At 46.2% G+C, this 20,849-nt stretch overlaps 1 protein-coding gene across 6 annotated transcripts in view; it reads left to right on the top strand.

The window, feature by feature from the left end:
• Window positions 1-20,849, top strand: part of TCF20 (transcription factor 20) — a 135,504-nt gene that overhangs the window by 17,042 nt on the left and 97,613 nt on the right. For 5 of the 6 annotated variants that reach the window (XM_080393085.1, XM_080393084.1, XM_080393088.1 and 2 more), the window contains exon 2: window positions 470-579. The exons of the other annotated variant lie outside the window; for it this stretch is intronic. The gene's annotated coding sequence lies outside the window, so the exon portion shown is untranslated. The remainder of the gene's footprint in view (window positions 1-469; window positions 580-20,849) is intronic. 6 annotated transcript variants of the gene reach the window in all.

Here is a 20,849-nt window from a genome sequence, read left to right as displayed (position 1 = left end):
TTTCTTACCGCCTGAGCTCAGGGACCACTTGAACCTTCACCTTCTTGCATCTGCTCTACTGCCATCTCCTGATAACGTGCCTGGTCTCTTGTTTCCTGCTGTCGCAAGGGCCTGCACAGGCTCTTGGTTGCATGCCAATGGGCTCTTCATGCTGTCCCTATTTACTCTGGTTTATCTCTTCCCACTCCTTTCCATATTCCTGTTTCATTTCCTTTGCTATGGGTTTAATGTTCCAGGTTGTGTTGGGAGACTGGGTTGAGCCGAGATGGCAGAAAGAGGGTGGAGGGGAAGAAGGGGCTTAAACTGCTATATAAGAGTTTCTGCCATCAACTCAGTCTTTAATCTGTTGGTTATTATGGACCTAGCTTAATCAACTGGATCTGCTAGACAAAAACACCAAGTGATCAGTGTCCTGCCTCCATATTCTACTCTGTTTTTCTATTTTTTCTTTTTTCCTGAAAATTAATAGGATTCTGCCCTTTGATGATTAAACATCGCCTGGAGTTTTGGAATGGATCAGATGCATCAATCAAATGTTACCACATTGCACCCAAAGAGAGGAATGCCATCCAGCTGGGGGTAGGGTCTGATTTTTCTTTGCCCCCATCAGTGTCTAGAATTATTGGAAACCTTTTTGTGTTTTTAAATGCAAGAATTTTTAGTAGAAAGTATTAGTTTTCAAATTTAATTACTTTATTGTGTGAAAATTTGCTTTTTTTATTGGTATGGAGCAATGTTGTGCCTCTTTATATTCAAAACATTAATAATCTTGAAGCTTTGAAGGGCTTTAGTAAAGAAAACATTTCAGTAACTATGTCAGATATTTTGGGAGGAAAATTTTGTGTTTTAAATGAAAAGTAAATCTATTCTGATTGCTAAGAAAGATGAAAATAATTTAACTTTTTTCAGAAATGTAAAAGTTCAGGTAATTTGTTCAAGTTCTAGAAATTGACGTAAAACAGACTAATGCCTCTGCATAAACTGTTCTCCTTGCAACAGGGGAGAGGAGGTGAATAGATCAGTAGGAAGCAGCATCTCTTTGAGTATTACTTATGGGTACATGGCCAGGTGGCAGCAGGTACAGCATGAGACCTGGAATGAAACAAAAGGTTGGGGGGAGGATGTGAATCTGGAGCCTCACACGGGCTTAAAGCACAGGTTGCAGCCCAAGCGGCAAACTGAAGTGGATTTTTGGCTCCCTTCCACTTGCCTCTGCACAGCTACCCATTATCCTCTTGCTGGTATGCCACTTGGCTGTTTCAGCAGAGATGCTGCAGAGACAAAACACTTATCTGGCTCTCAGAAGTGGGATGGACTTTCCAGGTCAGGCATGAGAAGATGTGTTAGGGTTTGTGTCCAGAAGTAATGCTGTTCCAATGTTGCTCACTTGAAATCCGAAGGGCCTTATGCTTCATGTCTATTTCCTGTTCTTGTTAAAATTGCTTTTGCTTTAGAAACCAAGGGTCTAAAAGCTGAGGGGTTTGACAGAGCGTGCTGCAGAATGATTCTTTTCTCCTCAGTGTGTAAGTTTCCTGAATGAATGATTTTGAAGTAAAGCAGGATTTCCCTGCAGAGCCTGCCTCTGTTAAGTCTTTAGACTGTCACAGCAACAGCGAGACTACTAGTACAATATTAATAATTTATGTGTCCCCCTTATTTTGGACCTTTGTCAGTCGTTTCAGCCTCGGCAGGCTGGGAGAGATGAGAAGAGCACGTGTAAGTTTTGCTGCTGTTCTCTCTGTGTATGTTCTCAGGGTAGGCAAAAGATTTTGGTCTCCAGAGAATGTCTATCTGGAACCTTTTAGCAGTGCTAAATTTACAGAAATAATACCAGAAAATAGCATAATGGTGTCTCATTTCAGTCATCTCTGCATAGGATTGTACTGCTTTCATTGGGTGTCTGCAACAAGTGTGGTTCAGATGTTCCTGGGCTTTGCCTGGTTGCAGTAGGTGAGGGGGAGGTGAACCTTTTATGGGTCCCTCCTGTGGGATGAGCCCAGCCAGGGTTTTGCTGCGTGTGTATAATCAGCCCCAAATGTTTTTGTGCTGCTGCAGCTGCACATAGCTTTCTTCAAAACTGGGCTTTGTGTCCTTCTCTCCCTCACACTCTTCTAAAGGGAGGGAGATGGTCAAGTAGTTTGTTTCCTGAGTAGGTCTTGCTTGAGGTGCGGAGTAGAAGACACTCTGAGCCAAATGAAAATGGGCCTTCAGAAATGAGGCTGACGAGAGGATGTCGCCAGAGAATTCAGCTGGTTTAAATACAATGTGTTAGTGAATTCTAGAGTTAACTGTTGCAGGCTTGCGCTTGGTGTTAGCAGTCATCTGAACACCTTCTAGCTTGGCTGTCTGCTGGGTGCTTCTCATCAAATCCTGTTGGAAGCACAGCACTTTGTTTTGGGGAGTTTTGAGGGGCCGCTGGTGTGGCGTGCATGAACTAGTTGATGTTTTTTGGTGAGTCTGTGTTCTTGCAGGCAGGTCCTGAATGGTTTGAGTCAGATCGGTCTACTTTGAGTGTATTTAGCAAGCATGTTGGTAGTTTGCAGGAAGTTGTAGAGTTAGCTCCAATCTGTTGCTCATGGTCCAAAGTGGCTGCTTCACCCCAGACAATGGAGGACCCACGGGTTCTGTGCTGCTGGGTCATGGATGGATGGCACAGTTTTGAGAGAGGAGAGTGTTCTGTAAAGAATTTAATCTGTGTGTTAAGCCTGAAATAACTTTACTGAGGAAAGACAGATTTCTAGAGGAACTGTTGAGGGAAAACTAATGTTTCTGTAAAACTGGATTATATTGTTTCAAATTCTGTTTTTGAATGTCTTGGCTTGGAAAAAAATTGGCTCAAAAATTGTGTGTGTGCAGAAGGATCTGCAGAAAAATTAATGGATAAAAAGAAACTTGGCTTGATTGTTTTGTGTTGCATTCATTAAAAGATCTTTTCATTTGAGACTGATTTTTTTGCCATGGTTTGTACCTTTGTAGTTCAAACACTGTCCTCCTGGATCCTCTGTTTTGTTAAGTCTCCCTGAGAGCTTGTATGTGCAGTTTGCAGAAAACAAGATGTGACCGAGTTAAGGTTTCTTAAACTTAAATTTTAATACTTAAAGCACAGTACCAAATGGCTTGGCTGCTGGTGAATGGTTATAGTTCAGAAATAAACTAAGATGCCCTGTTGAACTTCAGATGTCTTGGTTGCAACAACGAGACTTGTTTTTTTCTTTTTTGACTGATAAGGGGCTACAGCCTTGCTCCTGGCTCTAGACTTTTGTGCTTTGTCTGATATATGTGTATTTGTAACAAAAGACTTTGCAAAGCAGCACTGATTTCTTCTGCAAAATGGAGAGAATTGGGAAGCTGAGTTGGAAGACTCTCTTTCCCTCCCCCCCCCCCGCCCCTTACAAGAAGTTACTTTAAACAGGGAGCTGTTCAGCAGGTTGCAAACAGAATTCTATAATAAGATCTCTGTTCGCTCTCCCTACTTCTTCACATGCAAAGTTGTGGCTGTAATTACATGACAGCTGCCCTCTTGGCTGACATGCAGCAGATTGAACTGGGGATCTCCAGAGCTAGAAGTGTGAGCTGCTACTCTGTGAGCTAAAGCTCTATAGCTGGAGGCTGTAATGATCTATATCCTTCTTGACTGATGTAGAAGGGAGCTGCAAAAAGCATTTGCTGAGTTATGGTGCATACAGGATACTCACTGTGTTCATGGTTACTTCCTGGGTGTAGTGGAAGCTTTCTCTGAATGGTTTGTGATAATTGTACAAACTGTTGTCAACTCATGGTGCTTTAAAATGACAGTCCATTTTGAAGCCTTTCTACCTTAAATAAAATAACTTTACTAGCCTGTTAGTCAGCCACAGACATTTGTACTGTATGTGTATGTTATGCTGAGTGAGGGACCCTGATGTTACTGAAGTCCTTCGACTCTAATGCAGTGTAAGTAATTATTGCCGATATTAAGTGCAATATGAAAAATTTGACAGTACCCATGATGTTTTAGACAAATTTGCCTTTATGCTTTGCCATTACAATAGGTTTTTCATACATGGCACCATGGGAGCTTTGTAAAAGCAAAGGAAGGAGAAGCTGGAATTGTTGGAATCTCTCCTGTTTCCCAAGGACCAGGAAAACCTGAGCAGTGCCAAAGTTTGTCAGGCTGAGGAAAAATGAAGGGAAGCAGAACCATATGGAGCTTCACGAGTAGTGTCAGCCGTGGGTAGCTTCTGCAACCAGTGTTGTGGGAGAGGGGGAAGTGTGTTACAAGTTGAGACATTAATTTTGAACTTTGTGATGTTTTTAACACCTCCTTTCCCTCCCATCCCCAAACAAACAAACAAACAAAAATACCCCCCCCCAAAAACGAACCCAAAAGGGAGATAGGCATCTGCTAGCTTTAAATGGGGCAAAATACGCGTTCCTGTCAATCTGCACAGTTCAAAACCAAGCTGATCTTTCCCCCATTAAAAAAACATAAAAAGGAAATCTTTAAGGGAGGCAATTGAACACTGAATAAAGTCAAAACTGAGGCAGTCTCTCAGACCTGACGCTAAGTTAGTGCCAGCCCAGTGTGTCAGAAACTTACTTGATACCATATATATTATTAACAGAGACATCCTCTGCTGTAAATTAAGATAATCTCCATATGTGTTAGGTCATGTCAAATTATACAAGTCTGACCATACTAAATCATGATTTCATTGATGCCCTCCACCCTAGTTGCATCCTCCACTGCCTTTCTTTGCATGAGTTTATGCACACAGGGTTAGTATAAAGATACTTATAGCATGGCCTAAGAAATTCCTTTTACCTCACCTCCCACCTCACATTCCTGTCCAATACCACCGCTGTCATCCCACTGGTTGTGTGGATGTAACCATTGGTAGGACTATGGTATAAAATACATCAGTGACCTAATGATGGTCAAAAGCCCCATCCCTCCAAATACGTGAAACGACCCAGGCTACAAGGATCTAGTCTATGGTGCTGCCTTGTGAGCAGCCATGTTGGCAGAACTGGGGAGGAGATGTTGCAGGAGGGGCAGAGGGAATTTCTTAAGTTGGTGTTACTCCAGAAAGAGGCATCTTGTGGGACTGGCCCCTTCAGGCCATTTCACCAGTCCTGGAGCTTGATTCTCTACTGCCTGCCCCATCACTCCTTGCAGAGACAGTGGGATGAAACTTCCCCTGCTTCCTGTGAGAGCCTGTTTCACAGCCTAATAGACTTCACTGTCAGGAAACATTTCTTGATTATGTTTTAATCATGGGTGTCGAACTCCTGGTCCCTGGGATGACCTTAGCCTCTGTCAGATGCTTTCCTTGCATGTGCTGCCTGGAGCCTGTCCCCCCTCCTCTGGCATTTATTACAGGCCTGTTTCAGCTGCAGGCAGCTGTACCTTGGCTCAAACTTTGCTGTCCTTAGTGCTGCTGTCAGAGGCCGTTGCAGAAGTACGGAGCTGGGAGCCCACATCAAGGGCCCGAATTGCAATCTGAGACGGGCTCGTCACTTGGAGTAGGTTTTCAAGAATCCAGGCTGCTGGCGAGCGAGCAGATCCAAGCTGAAGCAGCATTTGTGTGCATCTCTACCTTGGATAGAGCCAAGTCCAAGGAATCTCTTACAGCATAGCTATCCCCTGACCTCATTACGTTGCTGTCAAAATTGGGAGTGCAGGTAAGACTCCAGTATATTCCTGCAATCAGTTTAAAGTAGGGCTCTTGATTTCTTTTACATCTATCTTGAAGCAGCTAGGAAAGGCAACCCAGCAAAGCTGTTTGTCTGCAAGGCTGTGGAAATACCAACCATGAGGCTCCGCAGTGAAGACTTTGCATACAGTGTATTCAGTTTGGCAGGCATGGGGAAAGAGTCTGCCTTGTTACCCCTTCAAGGGATGGCTCTCTCCCGTGGCTAATGGCAGTTACTGCTGGGTTGTGGCTGTGAGAGGGTGGACAGGTTTTCTGGGGACAAGAGTGTGTACCCACTGTGTCACAGCCCTGGTATGCTGTATAGTCTGGTTGCACTTGAGGACTTTTTTTTTTTTTTTTCCCCCTAGCACATAACTGCTGTTTAGTGTGTGTGGAGTTCATGTAAGTCTTTGCTGTCTTCCAGGTCTCCTTTCTTTGTTGTGGCTTGCTGAGCCCCCTCAGTTTTTCGTATTCCCTTTCCAAGGTAGTATGATTAGAGGAAGTTTTGGTGTTGCAGAGGTGAATACATCTTTGGCTTGTTCATATCATCATGAAATCAGGGCTATTTTCTGGTCTGCCTAGTATGGTCAGACATTTTGCTTACTTTCCTGTCTGGTTCTGTGGTATTGGTAGACCTCATTATGTGATGTCTTTTTTAAAAATGGGTATAATTACTCCAGAACCAGAGGGACTATGAACTGTTTGGATAACAACCCATTAAACTGTTCACACTGGCATGGTTGTGACACTAGAGATTTGAAGTAGCTTCCTTACTGTTTTTCCTGATCCTCTTCTCTTCACCCAGGGTGGACCCCTCTACATCCCCATCCTGCCTCTGCATCACCCAGTTCATGTCCTGACTCCCTTCTGCTCCTGACGATGCTGCCAGGGAATTACTTCTGTCGTGTCCCCACACAGATTACATTTCTCACCTGCCATGGGTTCTCATCTTCCTCCTTGCTCCTCAGAGGTCTTTGTCCACCTTTCAGTGGTGCTTTACCATCATCAGCTCTTCTGCATCTTTGCCTTTCCTGACTGTACTGCCTGCTTCACAAGGGAGAGCTTTTTGCTTTCCCCTATTCCCATGGGAGAAATAAAACTTGTGTCTCATGTAGGGGTGCATAAAAGATGGCCGCATCCTCACCAGATTTTTGGGGTGTTATGCCCCATTGGCGCAGGTCATCTCTTTCCAGCTAGCTATGCATGAAGTATCTCTCTTCCCTTATCTTTGTTTTCGTGGGGTTTGCATGCAGTGGCTGGCTCTTCTGGGGCTAAGTGCTATGCCTGTTGAATCCGAGGGTGTAGTTTTATGAGCGTTGTTTTCAGCAGCCCCTGCTGCTGCTCCTGAGCTGCTTGTTCAGCTGTGCCAGTGCAGCTGAACGTGCTGCTGCACACTGAACTGGATCAGGGAATTGATCTGGATTAAAGTAGCCAGGGTGGAGAGGAAAGCTGCTTAACCCAGTGATTTGCCCAAAGAAGTACTTGAGAAACTACAGTTTAAGGGCACTTTGACTTGATAGTCCTTTGCCTAATAACCCCCTGGTATAGAAATCTGTTGTTTAAATGTAGAGTTGCTGCCTCTGCCCTTCAAACCCTCCTCCCAAACTGGTAACACCAGCAGCCACCTGCTTCAGGCTTAGAGCAGCTGCTTCAGGGTAAGATGCACTGTGCAGCCGGTCAGGGAAGTGTGGGCCACAAAGCTGTTCAGAAGGGTTGAGGACTCCCTAGAGTAAAAATGGACATGTCAAAGAGTGTGCAAAATCATTCTTGTTGTACAAATCTCAGACTTAGAAAAAGCTTCTTGCTTATCGTAATGGCTGGTCTGGTTTTACCCTGAGCCTTATTAATGTGCCAGGACATTGCTGTGTCACTGTATTCTGTGAAATATAGCATACCTCTGGATGCTAGCTTGAAACTTTGAAAATGCTTGCCCCTGCCCGGCTCCGCGGGGCGTGTTTAACCTGCCCCATCCCTCCCGAGCTGCTTGAGTGGAGCCCTGTCTGGTGGCTCTGCTATTGCTCTTCCACTCGCCTTTCACGCACCCTTCCCTGCCTGAGCTGTTCATGTGCTCTCAACTTCACGCTGTCCGGGGTTTAATTTTTGTTTAAGATCTTCGTTCCTTTAATGACAGCAGGAACCGAAGGCTGTTCTCTGTGGGGGCTGTGGTGCACGGCTGTGCTTGAGGTAATGAGACTTGATGAAAACCTCTTGTTACTGTGGCAAGATTTCTTCCTTGTCTGTGTTTAAGAAGGGGGGGTGGTGGTGGTGGTGAGAGAAAAAGTGACAGACCCTGCTGGGTATGTTAATATATTTTTAATGGCTTCCATGTGGCTAGCTGAAGACTTATTTGTCCAGCTTGCAAGGAAAGTGGAGCAGTGTGTTATTCTTGTGCACCTCTGACTCAGCTTAGCCAGGAGTTGAAATGGGAGAGAGGGAGGGTTGAGTGAAAATTTCACAGAAATCCTGATGATACAAATGAAATCTGCTAGAGATGGAGGGTAGTTGGCAGGGAGAGGAAGATTGGATCCCAGATACCTCCTCCCCTCCTCAAATCTCCCTCTTTTTCTGGAATATTCCACTGTCTGTGATCATCAAGAGAGCTACTGTCTCAGACTGTGGTATTTCTACCAGTGGTGAGGAGAGAGATTTTTCTGAAATAATTGCCGTATTTCTGATGAGAAACAAAAGGTTTATGCTACAGTGGCGAGCTGGGGAGGGGAGGGAGCTGGCGGGGTTGCAGAGGGAGGTGCAGGTGGGGGGGTACTGGGCATTTTCCCCTTCCAGCCCTAATGGGCTAGTTAAGCTGCAGGCAGGATGAGGCTGGTGGTCCGAGCTGGCTCCCCAGGGCGATGGTGGTTTTGCTGCTTTCCTGTTCCAAATGCATGCAAAGCGCTGCTGGGGCTGGGACAGCTGTGGGTCCTGGGGGTTAGGAGCCCAGTGGCCAGGGCTGTAGTGCAGGGTGGCAGGTCGGAGCAGAAGTGTGCTTGATAGAGCTGTGAGGAGGAACACACACGAGGAGAGCAAGGGCTGCCAGTGAAGAATTAATGCTGCATAGCCCTGGTGAGGGAGGGAGAGAGCCGGCAGTGAGGAGCCCTGGTGCTGATGCATGCCATTTGGGTACAACAGCTGGAAGAGGATGGCCCCTGTGACACATTGACAGGTTGGCTGGGAGGGGTTATGGCATGGAGGGGTACAATGGACTGAGCCCACGCCCAGCCAGCTCCCGACACAGGAGGACTGGGGGAGCAGTGGCATCTCTCTTCTGTCTTTGCACTCCCGTTCTTAGAAAATCCCAATAGAGAGCAACATAACCCTGGGGCAGGAAGGACAGAAAATCAGAGACTAAATCAGTGCTGGTGCCAGCAACTTGTTCCCCAGGAAACAGCTACTGTGCCAGCTCTGTATTTCCCCTGTATTTAGCAACAAGCTCAGCTCTCCATGTGCACTCACGGGAGGTCTGTCCACCCATGTGCTTTGGGGACCCTCTTCCAAGTAGGAATCCAATGCATGGGAGGCATTTTCTTGTCAAGGCCATAAAGCCCATGCCAACATCTCTTGAGACAGGTGCATGGCTGGAGTCACTGATGGGAGGAGGTTGGGAAGTCGTTTTCTTGAGTCCCTGCCCAGTCCTGGAGTAGAGTGTGTGAAAGTTGCCAACAGCCCTCGCCTGGTACTTGTTTCTGTGAAGTGACTGGTGCTGGAAAGCATCCTGCTGCAGATGAATGCCCCTTCTTGGTGGCAACATCTCTGCGTGTTCCTGAGGTAGTATTCCAGCAGGGTCAAAGCTGTATTTCTGTCTTCTTTTGGGAAAACTGGAAGTTTGACTGTTGATTTAGTTTTGTAGCCGAGGAGCAATGCTAGACTGGCAACTCTAGGGACATCCTTTGTAGCTTGCCCCTGCCAATGTGCCAGATTGCCAACTCCCAGCCATACTGTCCCCTCTGATTTTTAAGTAGCACAAAAACAGTTTGTGGGAGATTTCCCTGAGGATACTTAAAGTTTCTTCGCGTTACAGAAGACTGGAAGCACATATGTTGAGTTACTGATATCTAACTGAAAGGATGGCAACTTGTTAGCCTGCCCTGACCAGGTTGCTTGGCTGATCTGACCATACCCTTATTTAGATTTAAATTAACTTTCAGCTGCTTTAGTAAAAATAGGTTTAGTAGTAAAGCAGGCAAATCAGGGACACACTGGTAGTCTTTATAAATCTGTCCACATAGGGGTTTTATGCCATTTTACTTGTCTGCTTAAAGTGCTTCAGCTTGCCTCTCTTCTGTATCCCTGTGCAGGCAAGCCCTAGTTTTCAGTGAGTGACCACTGCTTTCTTAACCCAGTTTTCCAGCTGGGCTGAGGTTGCTGACGGCATCATGACTTATCCAAGAGCATGAGTGAATGTGAATTGGCACAAAATCAAAACCAGAGACCCACCAGGCTCCCGATTCTGTAAATTCTGGGTTGTTGAAGCCCTACTTTGCTTGAGTAGCCAACAATAACAGTCAGCTAATACAGTCGTATGATAGTATTTTTACTCGGGCCTCTTCTACTGATAGTGTGCTTATAAAACAATTGGAAGGTTTTTGTCTGTCTCCTTAAGCGTGCTTTCTAGTGTCGTGTCCAGATTAGTTTTAAAGATGACCCAAAGCGGGGAATGTTTGTTTTACACTGGGCTTGTACCAATTTATCTCCTCCTCCTACCCCGCCATGATGGATTTAAAAAATGGTGCTGTCATCAAGCCTGATATATCTAAGGCTGCAATGAAGAGTAATGCATGCTCTGTGTTTTAATTTTTCGGTGGGCTTAGTTAGAGAGCTGCTGCTGAGGTATAATGAATGTTTCTGGGAGCTCTAATACTTTAATTGTAGGTAAGAAAGTTTTGAGTCTGCTGGCTGTCTTCAGCTTAAAACAACTGAATAAATACAAATCTTGGTGTAGACATTAACAAAAGCAAGTGAAGACCAACCGGAATTTGATGTGGGCTGTATAAAATCCCATTCCCTTTTAACATCATAGCTTTCAGTTTCTCACTGTTTAGGAGGACATAAGTTCCTTGGTCTGCTGATTGTCAGTCTTTCAGCCTAGAAAAAACCTTCATTGCTAGATGGGGGAGGTAAAGGAAACGGCCAGAATTTCTGTCTTGACATTCTTTATGTAGTACGTTTTAAAAAATAAAATAAAATCCCCAAACTAAAACAAAAACCAAACCATGAAGTCACATGCACACATCTATTTTTAATTTAAATATTATTTTAAGGTCATCCCTAGCAATCTCATGCCATGAACTGCTTGCTGTACCATTCTCTCTGCTAAAATGTATTGCCATACCCCTGCTTTTCTGTAGGCACAAGGCTGTGCTACATGATTTTCTTGCTTTCTAGTTGTTTACTAAGGCAGAGCAGAAGACACTGATAGGCTTTCATAAAAGGAAGCTGTTGGGGAGGGTCTCAGAAGACCATGGAGTATCTTGCTGATGTTGCATGCAGGTAAAAAGTCAGCATGTTATTTCTGGGAGGGGAAAGGAGTCTCCTGACCAGCGTGTTTAATTCCCATATGCAAGAAAGGGAACACACAAAGCTGGGGGAAGGCAGCTGACATGGGCATGGATACCCACTGGAGTCCAGTGAGAGTGTCTCAGTGAAGTGACAGTGAGGTTTGTTCATTAATTTAATAATACTTCACCCCAAGCTTGCCCCCACTCGTCTTCTCTCACTCCTGTTAGCCCTTCCCCTTCCTTGGGAATCTGTAGTCCCGTTGATGGGAGCAGGGAATTGCAGCTTGTGAACTGCACCCAGCAGCTTGTGGTGGTGGTTGTGGCTGCTGCTAAATCAGCCAGCTGAGCACCTGCTGTCTCCTCACTAAGGGAACTGAGCAACCAGCTATTTGTTGTTAAAGTGACATTGTCAAAATAAAAATCCTATTTTAAGCAGGTTCTGCCTTGCATTCTTGTATAATGCTCTGGACTGTTAAACTAAATTAAATTTAAGAAATCGCCTTCATCTCCCATACGTAGCCAGAGGGGATGGCCTCGAGCATCAGGTACGAATTACCGATGCGCCCTGCAACCACAACTTTGAATCCCAGCAGGCTTGACTTAGCCCTGTGCGCTGAGGTCAATAAATTGACTTCCATGCAGCTTATTATGTGGGTCTCTTTCAGATGTGACCTTATTAAAACCTGGAGTCCTCTCTGGACATTAACAATCCCATGGCTGTTTCCCTAAGTATAGGGGAGGGTGTTGCTGCAGTGTCCTTGACAAAATCTCTTCCTTCCCCAAAATCTCTTCCTTCCCCAAAATCTCTGCTGAGAGGGGCACATGTTGGTCATTCACCAAGCCTCAGACATGACTGCAGCGTGTTGCTGAGCGAACAGATTCTTCTGCAAGGGGCATCAAAAGTAGGTATCAGCTTCATGCTAGTGGAGGGCTAAGGCTACTAGTAAGGAGGCTCTTCCTTGAACGGGTGGTTGCATATTACACTTGATTACGTTTGTATTGTTGGCGAGATTCCTTTTTTTCCATTAAAAATAAATAAATAAATCCCAGCTCTATCTAGCCAGCTGTTGTATCATTTCATAACCTCAGACTGCTCCCTTCCCTCCTCCTGACCAATCATTTTGTGTCTGTAGTGCCCTCAGCCACCACCTTCTGTCTCCTCTTGAACTTCCTACCCCCATTCTTCATATGCTTGGCCACAAGTCAACATCAAAATGCCTGTGTGATCAGATGAGAGTTTAAAACCGCTGTGAGATATTTAATATATGGAAGATAAAACTGACTTGCCACAGACATGTGGGAAAGTAGGGAGTGACCCAGCATCCTAGGCTGAGGCTCCAGCTAGCGCCTGCTCTTTTCTCCCCTGCCTCTTAGCCTCCTGAGAAAGCTGGAGGTTTCTGTCAGTGTCACATCTCTGCTTCTGCTTATCTTCCAGTGCTCTTTTTCCCTGGCCCTTTTCATCCTTGCTCAGAGCATCTTGGGTGGCATGCAAGTAGAGAACGGGCCTTTGTGCCTGACACCAGCTCTTTTGTCAGGAGGGAAAGCGGAGCACTGTGGTTAGGGCACTGTCCCTGGCTTTGGTTCCCCTGTTCAGATGTTCTGCTGTCTGCAAAATGGGGCTGTTGGAGCCCACAGGGCTGGAAGATGTGTGTGCTCACAGGCTGCAAAGTGCTCAACAACGGGAGAGGGGAAGGCTGGGGATCGACAGCTGCAGAGCTGCCCTTGCCCTGCAGTAGCAAAGTGGAATTGGCACCTTGGGCTTTGCTGGGAAGCAGAGGGTGAGAGCTAATAAAAGATCAGTTTCTAATCTTCTGTTTTGGGGGAAACGCTGAGCAGCAGCAGAAGTGCTGGAGCTGCTGATTTACAGATTGCTGTGGCTTGGCTTAGTCTTGTTTCACATTATAATGATTTTCTATGAGCGTGTGTGTGTGTGTGTGTGTTAATGAAGGCTTTGGTTCAGTACAAGCTGTTATTACCGGACCACAATTTCTTGGTCTCTTTCACAAGCAAGTGAATTTTCCTAATGTCCTGTGTCTCTGTATGCACATGCATGCACATGTGTGTGCACTTGGGGATCTTTCAGGATGGAAAGTGCAGTGGAAATGTAAAATACTATAATTATGTGCAGCATTCATTTCTATTTTTGCTCTGCAGTCAGCTTGGCAAGTGGAACTCTGTCTGGGCAGTCTCATATCTGATCCGATCTACTTGTCTGTGCTTTTTTGCATTGTGGTTTACAGCCCTGCAATTGAAACCTTCAAGATTACTTAAAGATGGAATGAGAGCGTGCTTCCATTGAGCATTGTAAAGGCCATTTCTTCTAGTGCAAAATAATGGGCCTAAATGACTTGACAGTGCTCCTTTTAAATCCACCACTTGGTTCCTGAGGGGGCGGGGGCGAGGAGGTAATGTATAGGTCTTACAGGAATAAAGCCAGTGTTTTGTGCTCCCCTGCGGCTCTGCAGCAGTAGCTCACTGACTGACCCTATTAGCAGAGCTGTGCTGTCATCATGGGAGAGTCCGGTGTGCGGATGGGGAACTGAACTAAGCAAATAACACGAGTTAGGGGATGCGGTGAGGCTATGGCAGCGACTGCCAAAAGGGGAGAAAATTAAATGCTGGTGGGGAGGAAGGGATACTCCCTCATAGCTCAGTGGTAAAAATATATCCAAGTCTTTCCTTCCCTCCAGTTTTCTTTGAAGGTGCAGCCATGGGAATGACAGGTCTGAGGAGGGGCAATGCCACGCAGTGCTGTGGAAAGGCACGTGGGGGGTACACCAGAGAGATGCATGTCTCTCAGCTGCTCCTGAGCCCCTGCACCAGCACTGCTCTTGGAGAAGCTGCAACTACTACTGGACTGTCTTCTGGATGAGAGATAGAGCCGAGGCCTTGATCAATCAATCGTTAAAGATCCCACTGCACTCTTCATGAGATGAGGGGACAATAACCTCGGTGTCCTGGCCAGATTCCAGTTTACTACTTTCTGCCGATCTAAAATTTCCCCTTCCCCTCCCCTTGCTGTTTATCTTGGAAAAGTTACCATTTGCTTCCTCTCCTAATGACTCACAGGTAATGGTGCTGGCACACAACTGATGCTTTATTCCATCCTGGTGATGAGGGAATGAACCCTGTGATTTGGGGTCTTTGGGCTGAAAAAAGTGCTGTGGAAACACAACGATGTTTGGAGTGTACACATATATACAAAAGTGCTCTTGGTTACTGTTCCCTTCAGCTGCCGTTTCAGAACAGGTAAACAGGTTTTCCAGCTGCATCTTCCAGCTAAATCCAAATCATAAATGCGCGTGTGTGTCTTCAGTGTGTGTGTATGCATGTGTGCGCGCAAGCCTGTCTCTTCTCCCCCCTTCCGTCTTGGAACAAGAAGAATGTGTCAAGCCCTCTGGCTGCAATCCAGGACTCTCCGTGGAACTATAAATCGACCCGTCAGGGAGGGGGAAAGAGATTAACGTTGGCCGTCTTCATTAGTGAGTCCCCAGAGGAAACTGGGTCTGCCATGAGCTGTGAATGAGACCAGCTGAGAGAGGAGGGGGAGAGTTTGCGGTTTTTATCACTGCCTCCAGAGACCCTGGAGGAGTGGAGGAAAAGAGTGTGATAGGGATGGGAGGATGTAAAATGAAGGAAGCCGGAGCTTTCCAGCACATTGCTCGCTCCCTCATTGGAGGCAGGTAGCTGGTTGCTGCTCCTCCGCGCCAATCCCTGACCCGTGAGCCCATGTGTGTGGCTGGAGTACTTGGCATGCTAATTGGGAGCAGAGAGGAGCGAGCCCAGTGGCAGTGCAATGCCCTGCCATGCTAAACAAGTGCCAGTAATTGCATTCAAGGTACTTTCATTATTTCAGATTTTTCACGGAACCAGAAAAGTGCATTTATCACGAGCGGCATAATTCTTCCTGGGCATTGCTCGGGGTGTATATGTGCTTAATTCCCTGCCCCCATCTCCCTCCTAGAAAGATGAAAGTAATTCTTGCCTTTTCTTCATTCTCACTTGCACGCTGTTTTTTACAAATAGCTTCTTTGAGCTTCAAACAACAATCTCTTTCTTCCTCACTCAGTTTATTGTATATGTTTGCACTGCAGGCTCATGCAAATACATGCATGCACTAATGCACACGTGTGCTAATTGTTGTTTTTCCAGGCTGAAGGAGAGTAGGGAGGCTGCAACTGCAGATGGTAATGTTTCAGGTTCCCTTGTAAAGTCCCTGAGAGCCTGGTTTCTGGTGGTGCTCCTACCAGTAAAATCTGGTTTAAGCTGGTAGTTGTCTTCCCCCCCCCCCCCCCCCCGCCCTGCTTCTTGCAGTGAGTGACGCAGGCTCGACAGCTCCAGATAGTGATGCTCTTTATTCACTGAGCAAGCACCACACACGTCGTGGCACCAGCTATGCACACACACTGCTCTTACCAGGGTACCTAGCCATGACCTGAGGAAACTGGGGAGAGGGAGGCTTCTTGTCCGTGTCCATGTGGTCCATGTCACCTCTGCAGCATGACAACAAGAGAACCAATTAGTGTCAGTTGTGGTGGCGGTACTTACTGATGAGGACATAGACCTGGCTAAGATGTGAACTGAGACATCATACGTCTTCTCGCTCTGCCTCCCTGTCGGTCTCTGGGGCGGAGGAGTTGCACATGGGAACAAGGGAGCTCTTGGGAAATACAGCTGGTGCCTGCAGCCACTCGGGTTGCTGGAGGTGTGAGAGACCTTTGCAGGTGGTTGCAGTTACATCCGCCTGTCACAGTTCTCTGCTAAAACTTGTTGCCCTCTTCTCTTCCCCCCCCACTATCACCACTGCATTTTTGTTCTTTTGCTGTTTTCCTCTTAGGCAACTTACTGCCCTCAACATGTGCACAGCTTCCCGTGTCTGCTGTACCTTGATACCTGCAGTCCTTTGTAAAAGACAGTGCAAGGCTTTCCCTTTGCATTTGCATTTACACGCCTCACCAGTGCATAGACAACCTCTGCTGTGGAATTTGTCAGCTTCTTGAAATTGTTTTTTAACTAGCCCTTACATCACAGCTGTGACTTGTGCTTCTAGGCAGTTAGTATTTACAAAGTTAAATGATGCTGCTTGGTAGTAAGTGAAAGTAACCCATTTTTCTGATATTGATAAACTTTTAAAAAAATCTTTGTTTTGTAAAGACCAACCCATAGCTTATAGTCCTTAGCTTCAGGTGTTTGCAGGCAGAACTGGACAAACAGCTAACGTTTGGAAGTAGAAATGTGGGCAGGAAGGAGAACAGAAAGCTGGGGCAAAGGAGCTGCTGCTCATGTGAAAGGAGAGTACTACTGGTGCTTAAAAGTGTCATTTCAGGTGAGTCAGCCCCAGAGTTGGTCTAAAAGCCAGGAATCCTGCTGCTTCCTAGTTCCCTTTTACACCTCTCTCTGTTCCCAGCCGAGGAGCATGCACCGATGTTTTGCCATACCTTGGAAGGAGAAGAAATAAATGATGATGAGTAGAAGGGTAACTGCACTAAGGTGTGTTGTAACACACCACCAGCTACAGTGTCACTAATGAACAAGTTGATGGATGAGTTATTTACTCCACAGTCCGGAGGGAAGAGTCCACCTTTGCTGACACCCACCTCGGAGCTGTGTGAGGGCTCTGCACTGAAAGCAGTATGACTTCTGCAGTGGCAAAATCCCCCTTTTCCTTGTGCAGCTGGATGCCCTTTGGAAACCTCATGTTCAAGCTTGATCTGCTTAGCTTGTGGTGTGGCCTGAGTTGGTCTGCAAGACAACCTGCTGCCAGCCAGAGTGGAGGTCTCTGCTCCTGGAGGACCTCTGTCCTGGTGGAAGAGTGGAGGGAGGGACAGGGGAAATGCATCCTGCTGTGGGGGAGAAGAGCTGCGGTAGATTAAAGCAGCTGCTGAGGGACTACTCCAGTGAAGCTTGAAATCAGATTGTTTGACAAACATCGTGTTAGAAGCACCTGGCTGGTTCTGTTTGCCCCACAGCTCCCTACCTCAGAGAGAAAACAAGGATTCAGAATCGCTTTACTCTTCCCTTCCCTCACTATGCCCCAGAGGGCAGGTTGCCTGCCTGCAGTGAGCTGCGGGTGTCTGCTGGAGATGGAGGGTGGTAGCAGGCTTTTGGAAACCCTCACCCCTGTGGCATCCCCTGTCTGGGAGACACAGCTTATGGAGAGGTGGGTTGGTTTGGTGTGATTTTGTTTTATTTTTTTCAGCTCTGATTTTTGTTCTGCCTCATTTGCATATTGTGTGTTTTTTTCCCCAAGCCTCTGCATCTCATCTCCTTTTTTCCTCTTTTTTTTTTTTTTTTTATAAAAAATTCTCTTCTCTCTGCAAAAGATTGCTCCCTAACTCTCAAATGTCCCTCCCCCGCCTCACTCCCCCCCACTGCATTTTTCTTTCATCCTTTGTTCTTGATTGCTTGTGCCCGGGAGCAAAGAAAGGAAAAGGGAAGGATACCATCTCTCTGTGAAATACAGGAGAGAGAGAAAGGCAGGCAGGCAAAGTTGTCAGCCTGGCAGAGTGAGACAGAATCCATCTCAGGAACACGCCATGTGCCTTGAACACACGGGATACACCTCCTCCATTACACTTGCTGTGCCATGCCATGTGGCTCTGGTCTTGCCAGCTCTGGATGGGACTCCCCTGCAGAAATGTTGGTTTTGGCATCTGCTGCCCTGGGGCAGTGAAATGGGGGTCAGGGATGGACCAAAACAGCCTTCTGTGCCAGCCTCGATTGTTAACGGGGTCCCATGCATAGTCCCTTCCCAGTCCTGGTCCCATTGTGAATCCGATGTGTCTCTCGCATGGGAGTGTAGGTAATCATCTGAAATGTGTGCGCACACTGGCTGATACATCACATCTTCCCTTCCATCTCCTCTCCCCCTGCATCAGCAGCACTGCCATAATCTCTCAAAATCAACAGGCCATTACAGTCTGATGTAACTCAATGAGTACTCTGAGACAGAAATCCTGCAGTGTACTTAAAAATCCTAATGTAGAAACACAGCGCTGTCCTGCATTCTCCCTCCACCTCATTTCCTGGTTTCTAGTGTAAAATTAGCATTGTTCTGTGTCTGCACATAGGGTTTTTAGCAGAGTGGATTGCTAGGCTTCAGCTAGCTTTTTATTCTCTTTCAGCTCCCAGAATCTCAAATAGAGTCTGATCTCCCCACCCCAACCTTTTCCTTTTTTTCCATTAGCTTTTTGGAGCAATGACTTCCAGCTTGGGAGAACGGAGGTCGCAGAGAGCTCGCAGAGGCTCTCTGTTTCTTCTGCCTTTACCTGTCTGGCCTGTCCCTTGCCAGTGGAACATGTACTTTTGCTGATTAGACCTGGTGGGTGGGCAGTTCAGGTGAAGATGAGGCATGCTGGGTTTTGCACAGCAGGAATGTCTTTCTGCTGTTAGCCTTGTTTCCCTACAAGAGCTTTATCTTAGATGTAACCTTACATTTCAATCCTTCTCCTTAGTCCCCTTCCCTGAGTTTTTGTTTTAAGCCATGTTTCTGCCCGAGAGGACTCTGATCTGAAAGCCTTATTGGGAAGGGGTATCCTCTCTGGATATTTGCAGGTTATTTCTATTTCTCATAGGACTCTTCTGCATCTGAGACCTAGGTTGCAGCTCGATGCAATAGGGTATCCCAGACTTCAATATCATATCCTACAGAACTGTATTTTTCATTATTATTTTGGTTACATAAGATAAACATGAATGGTGGACAAAATTGAGTGAGATGCTTGCTGTATGAATCATGTCTACTGTCAGTGGTTCTTCCAAGCCTCTTACCATGGCATGTTCCTGGAAGGACTGGGCTATCACGGTCTGCGTGTTGCTGCTCTATCAGTGATGAGGTGCTGTTAGTTCTCCTTTCTGACCTGATCTGAGAAGGAGCATAAATGAGTTGCTTGAGATGGAATTCCAAAACTGGATGCTAGAAGATACTGTACCCCATAGCTCATCTCCAGTCTGCCTGAGGTCTGCAGATAGGCATTGAACTGGTTATCAAAATCTGTAATGTAAGCTGTGTCCTGAGATGTAGAGAAAATGGCTGGTTTTGCTGTCTAGGATCCCATGGATAATGATGGTGACTTGGTCCCCTTCAAGAGCAGTCTCTCTCTTGCTTCTGTGGCCTACTGATGTTGGCTAATTGCAGGCAAATGACCGATACAAAAGAGCTGGCAGAACTGCACAATTTTTATTGCTGTCAAAGATATGAGCAATTAGCAGAGTCACTTACCTCTTCTGTGTCCAGGCCTAATCCAAAACTCTTCTTTATGGCAAAAGTAAAAATGGCAGATTAGTGATGAAGTCTCTTGTTCAAAGGAACTATTTGGAGTTCTTGCCAGTAGCAAAACCATCTTTTTTAACCAGGTAGTTCATCACCCAAAACTTTCCTGTGATGGGATGAGTCCTTGGGTATCTCAGTGGAACTGAAGAAGCATGGTCTTTGCTTCATGCCCGTGGTAGCATAAGGTGCCAGAGGCACACCACCATGCTGCTTGGACCACTGACCCTTTCAGTCTGATATGCAGTCTTGGACACTGGAGCTGGCTGTGATGCTGGAGCCGAGACCAAGTGTTGGCTGGAAAGTGAAGAACTACTCCACTGTGGATAGTTTGGAGATAAACCCTGAGAGAGAAGCTGATTCTTTATGTCTCTCTCAGTTGGCTTTCATATATTTTGAAATGTGAGGGGCTGTACTAATTTATAACTGATTTCCTATCTGATACCACTGTGGATGTTTTCATTATCCTTAGAGAAGTCTAATTGAATTTAGATACTGGCCAGTTTTTTTCTGGACTGTCAAAGCAACTCCATGTGCTTCTATCCTGTGGCTGCAGAAGCTGTGATTTGGCAAGGCCGCCTCTTAGGTGGTGCCTACATCTAAGAAACTTTGCTTGCCCTCCATGTCCAGGTATCCAGGGAGCCTCCTTCCGGAACTGCAGGCTCTGGAGATGAAAAAAATCTGTCCTCTGGTAGAAGAAACTCCTGTACAGCTGCGTGACTCTGGAAGAGACTTGCTGACCATCTCTCTTTTGTCAGTGCTCTCTCACATTTCTTACTTAATCTGAAAACACTCTCTTTCCCCTCTCTTGTCCCTCTTAGCATTTCTCCTCTCCTTCTGTTGTAGATACGAGCACCGAAGCCAGCTGGGACTATTGATTGTTTCTTTTTTTCTCTTTTGCAAAGTTTTAGTTGAGACGGTCATAAGTGCCTAAGACACAGCATTTCATACAAGCTTCACAGGGAAAGGAATGCGGTGTTGTCCGGCTGCCCAGAATGTTCCCTAGCCTGCCAGTTTAAAGGCCCTCCTCTGAGTTACAGCAAGGCTTTGTGCCCGAGGTGATGGGCAAAGTGTTTTTTTGGTGGTTGTCCTTACTGAAACAGATCCTGCTTCCCAGTCGTGCCTGGGGACAGCAAGAGGTAAAGGAGTGAGCACCAGTGGCTTTGGAAACTGGTTTTGTCACCAGCAGCCAGGATCCAGCTGTGCCTTTGGGCCCTTCTGTGAGGAGGGGGAGGAGAAGCTTGTGTTTTGTTTCCTTAAAGCTTTGAAAAGGTTTGTGATCTACCGCAGCGTAATTAAGGCATACTTACATCCGTTTGACTTTGGAAGCCGGTGTGCGATACATTTTTCCTGGAAAACGTCTTCAAAAGGTGTTGGAGGGTGAAAGGGCCAGGACTGGGTGCAACTTGTGAT

The sequence above is a fragment of the Falco punctatus genome, assembly GCF_963210335.1.
Source record: "Falco punctatus genome assembly, chromosome: 6".
Lineage (NCBI taxonomy): Eukaryota > Metazoa > Chordata > Aves > Falconiformes > Falconidae > Falco > Falco punctatus.
This window is presented reverse-complemented; position numbering and strand designations above follow the sequence as displayed.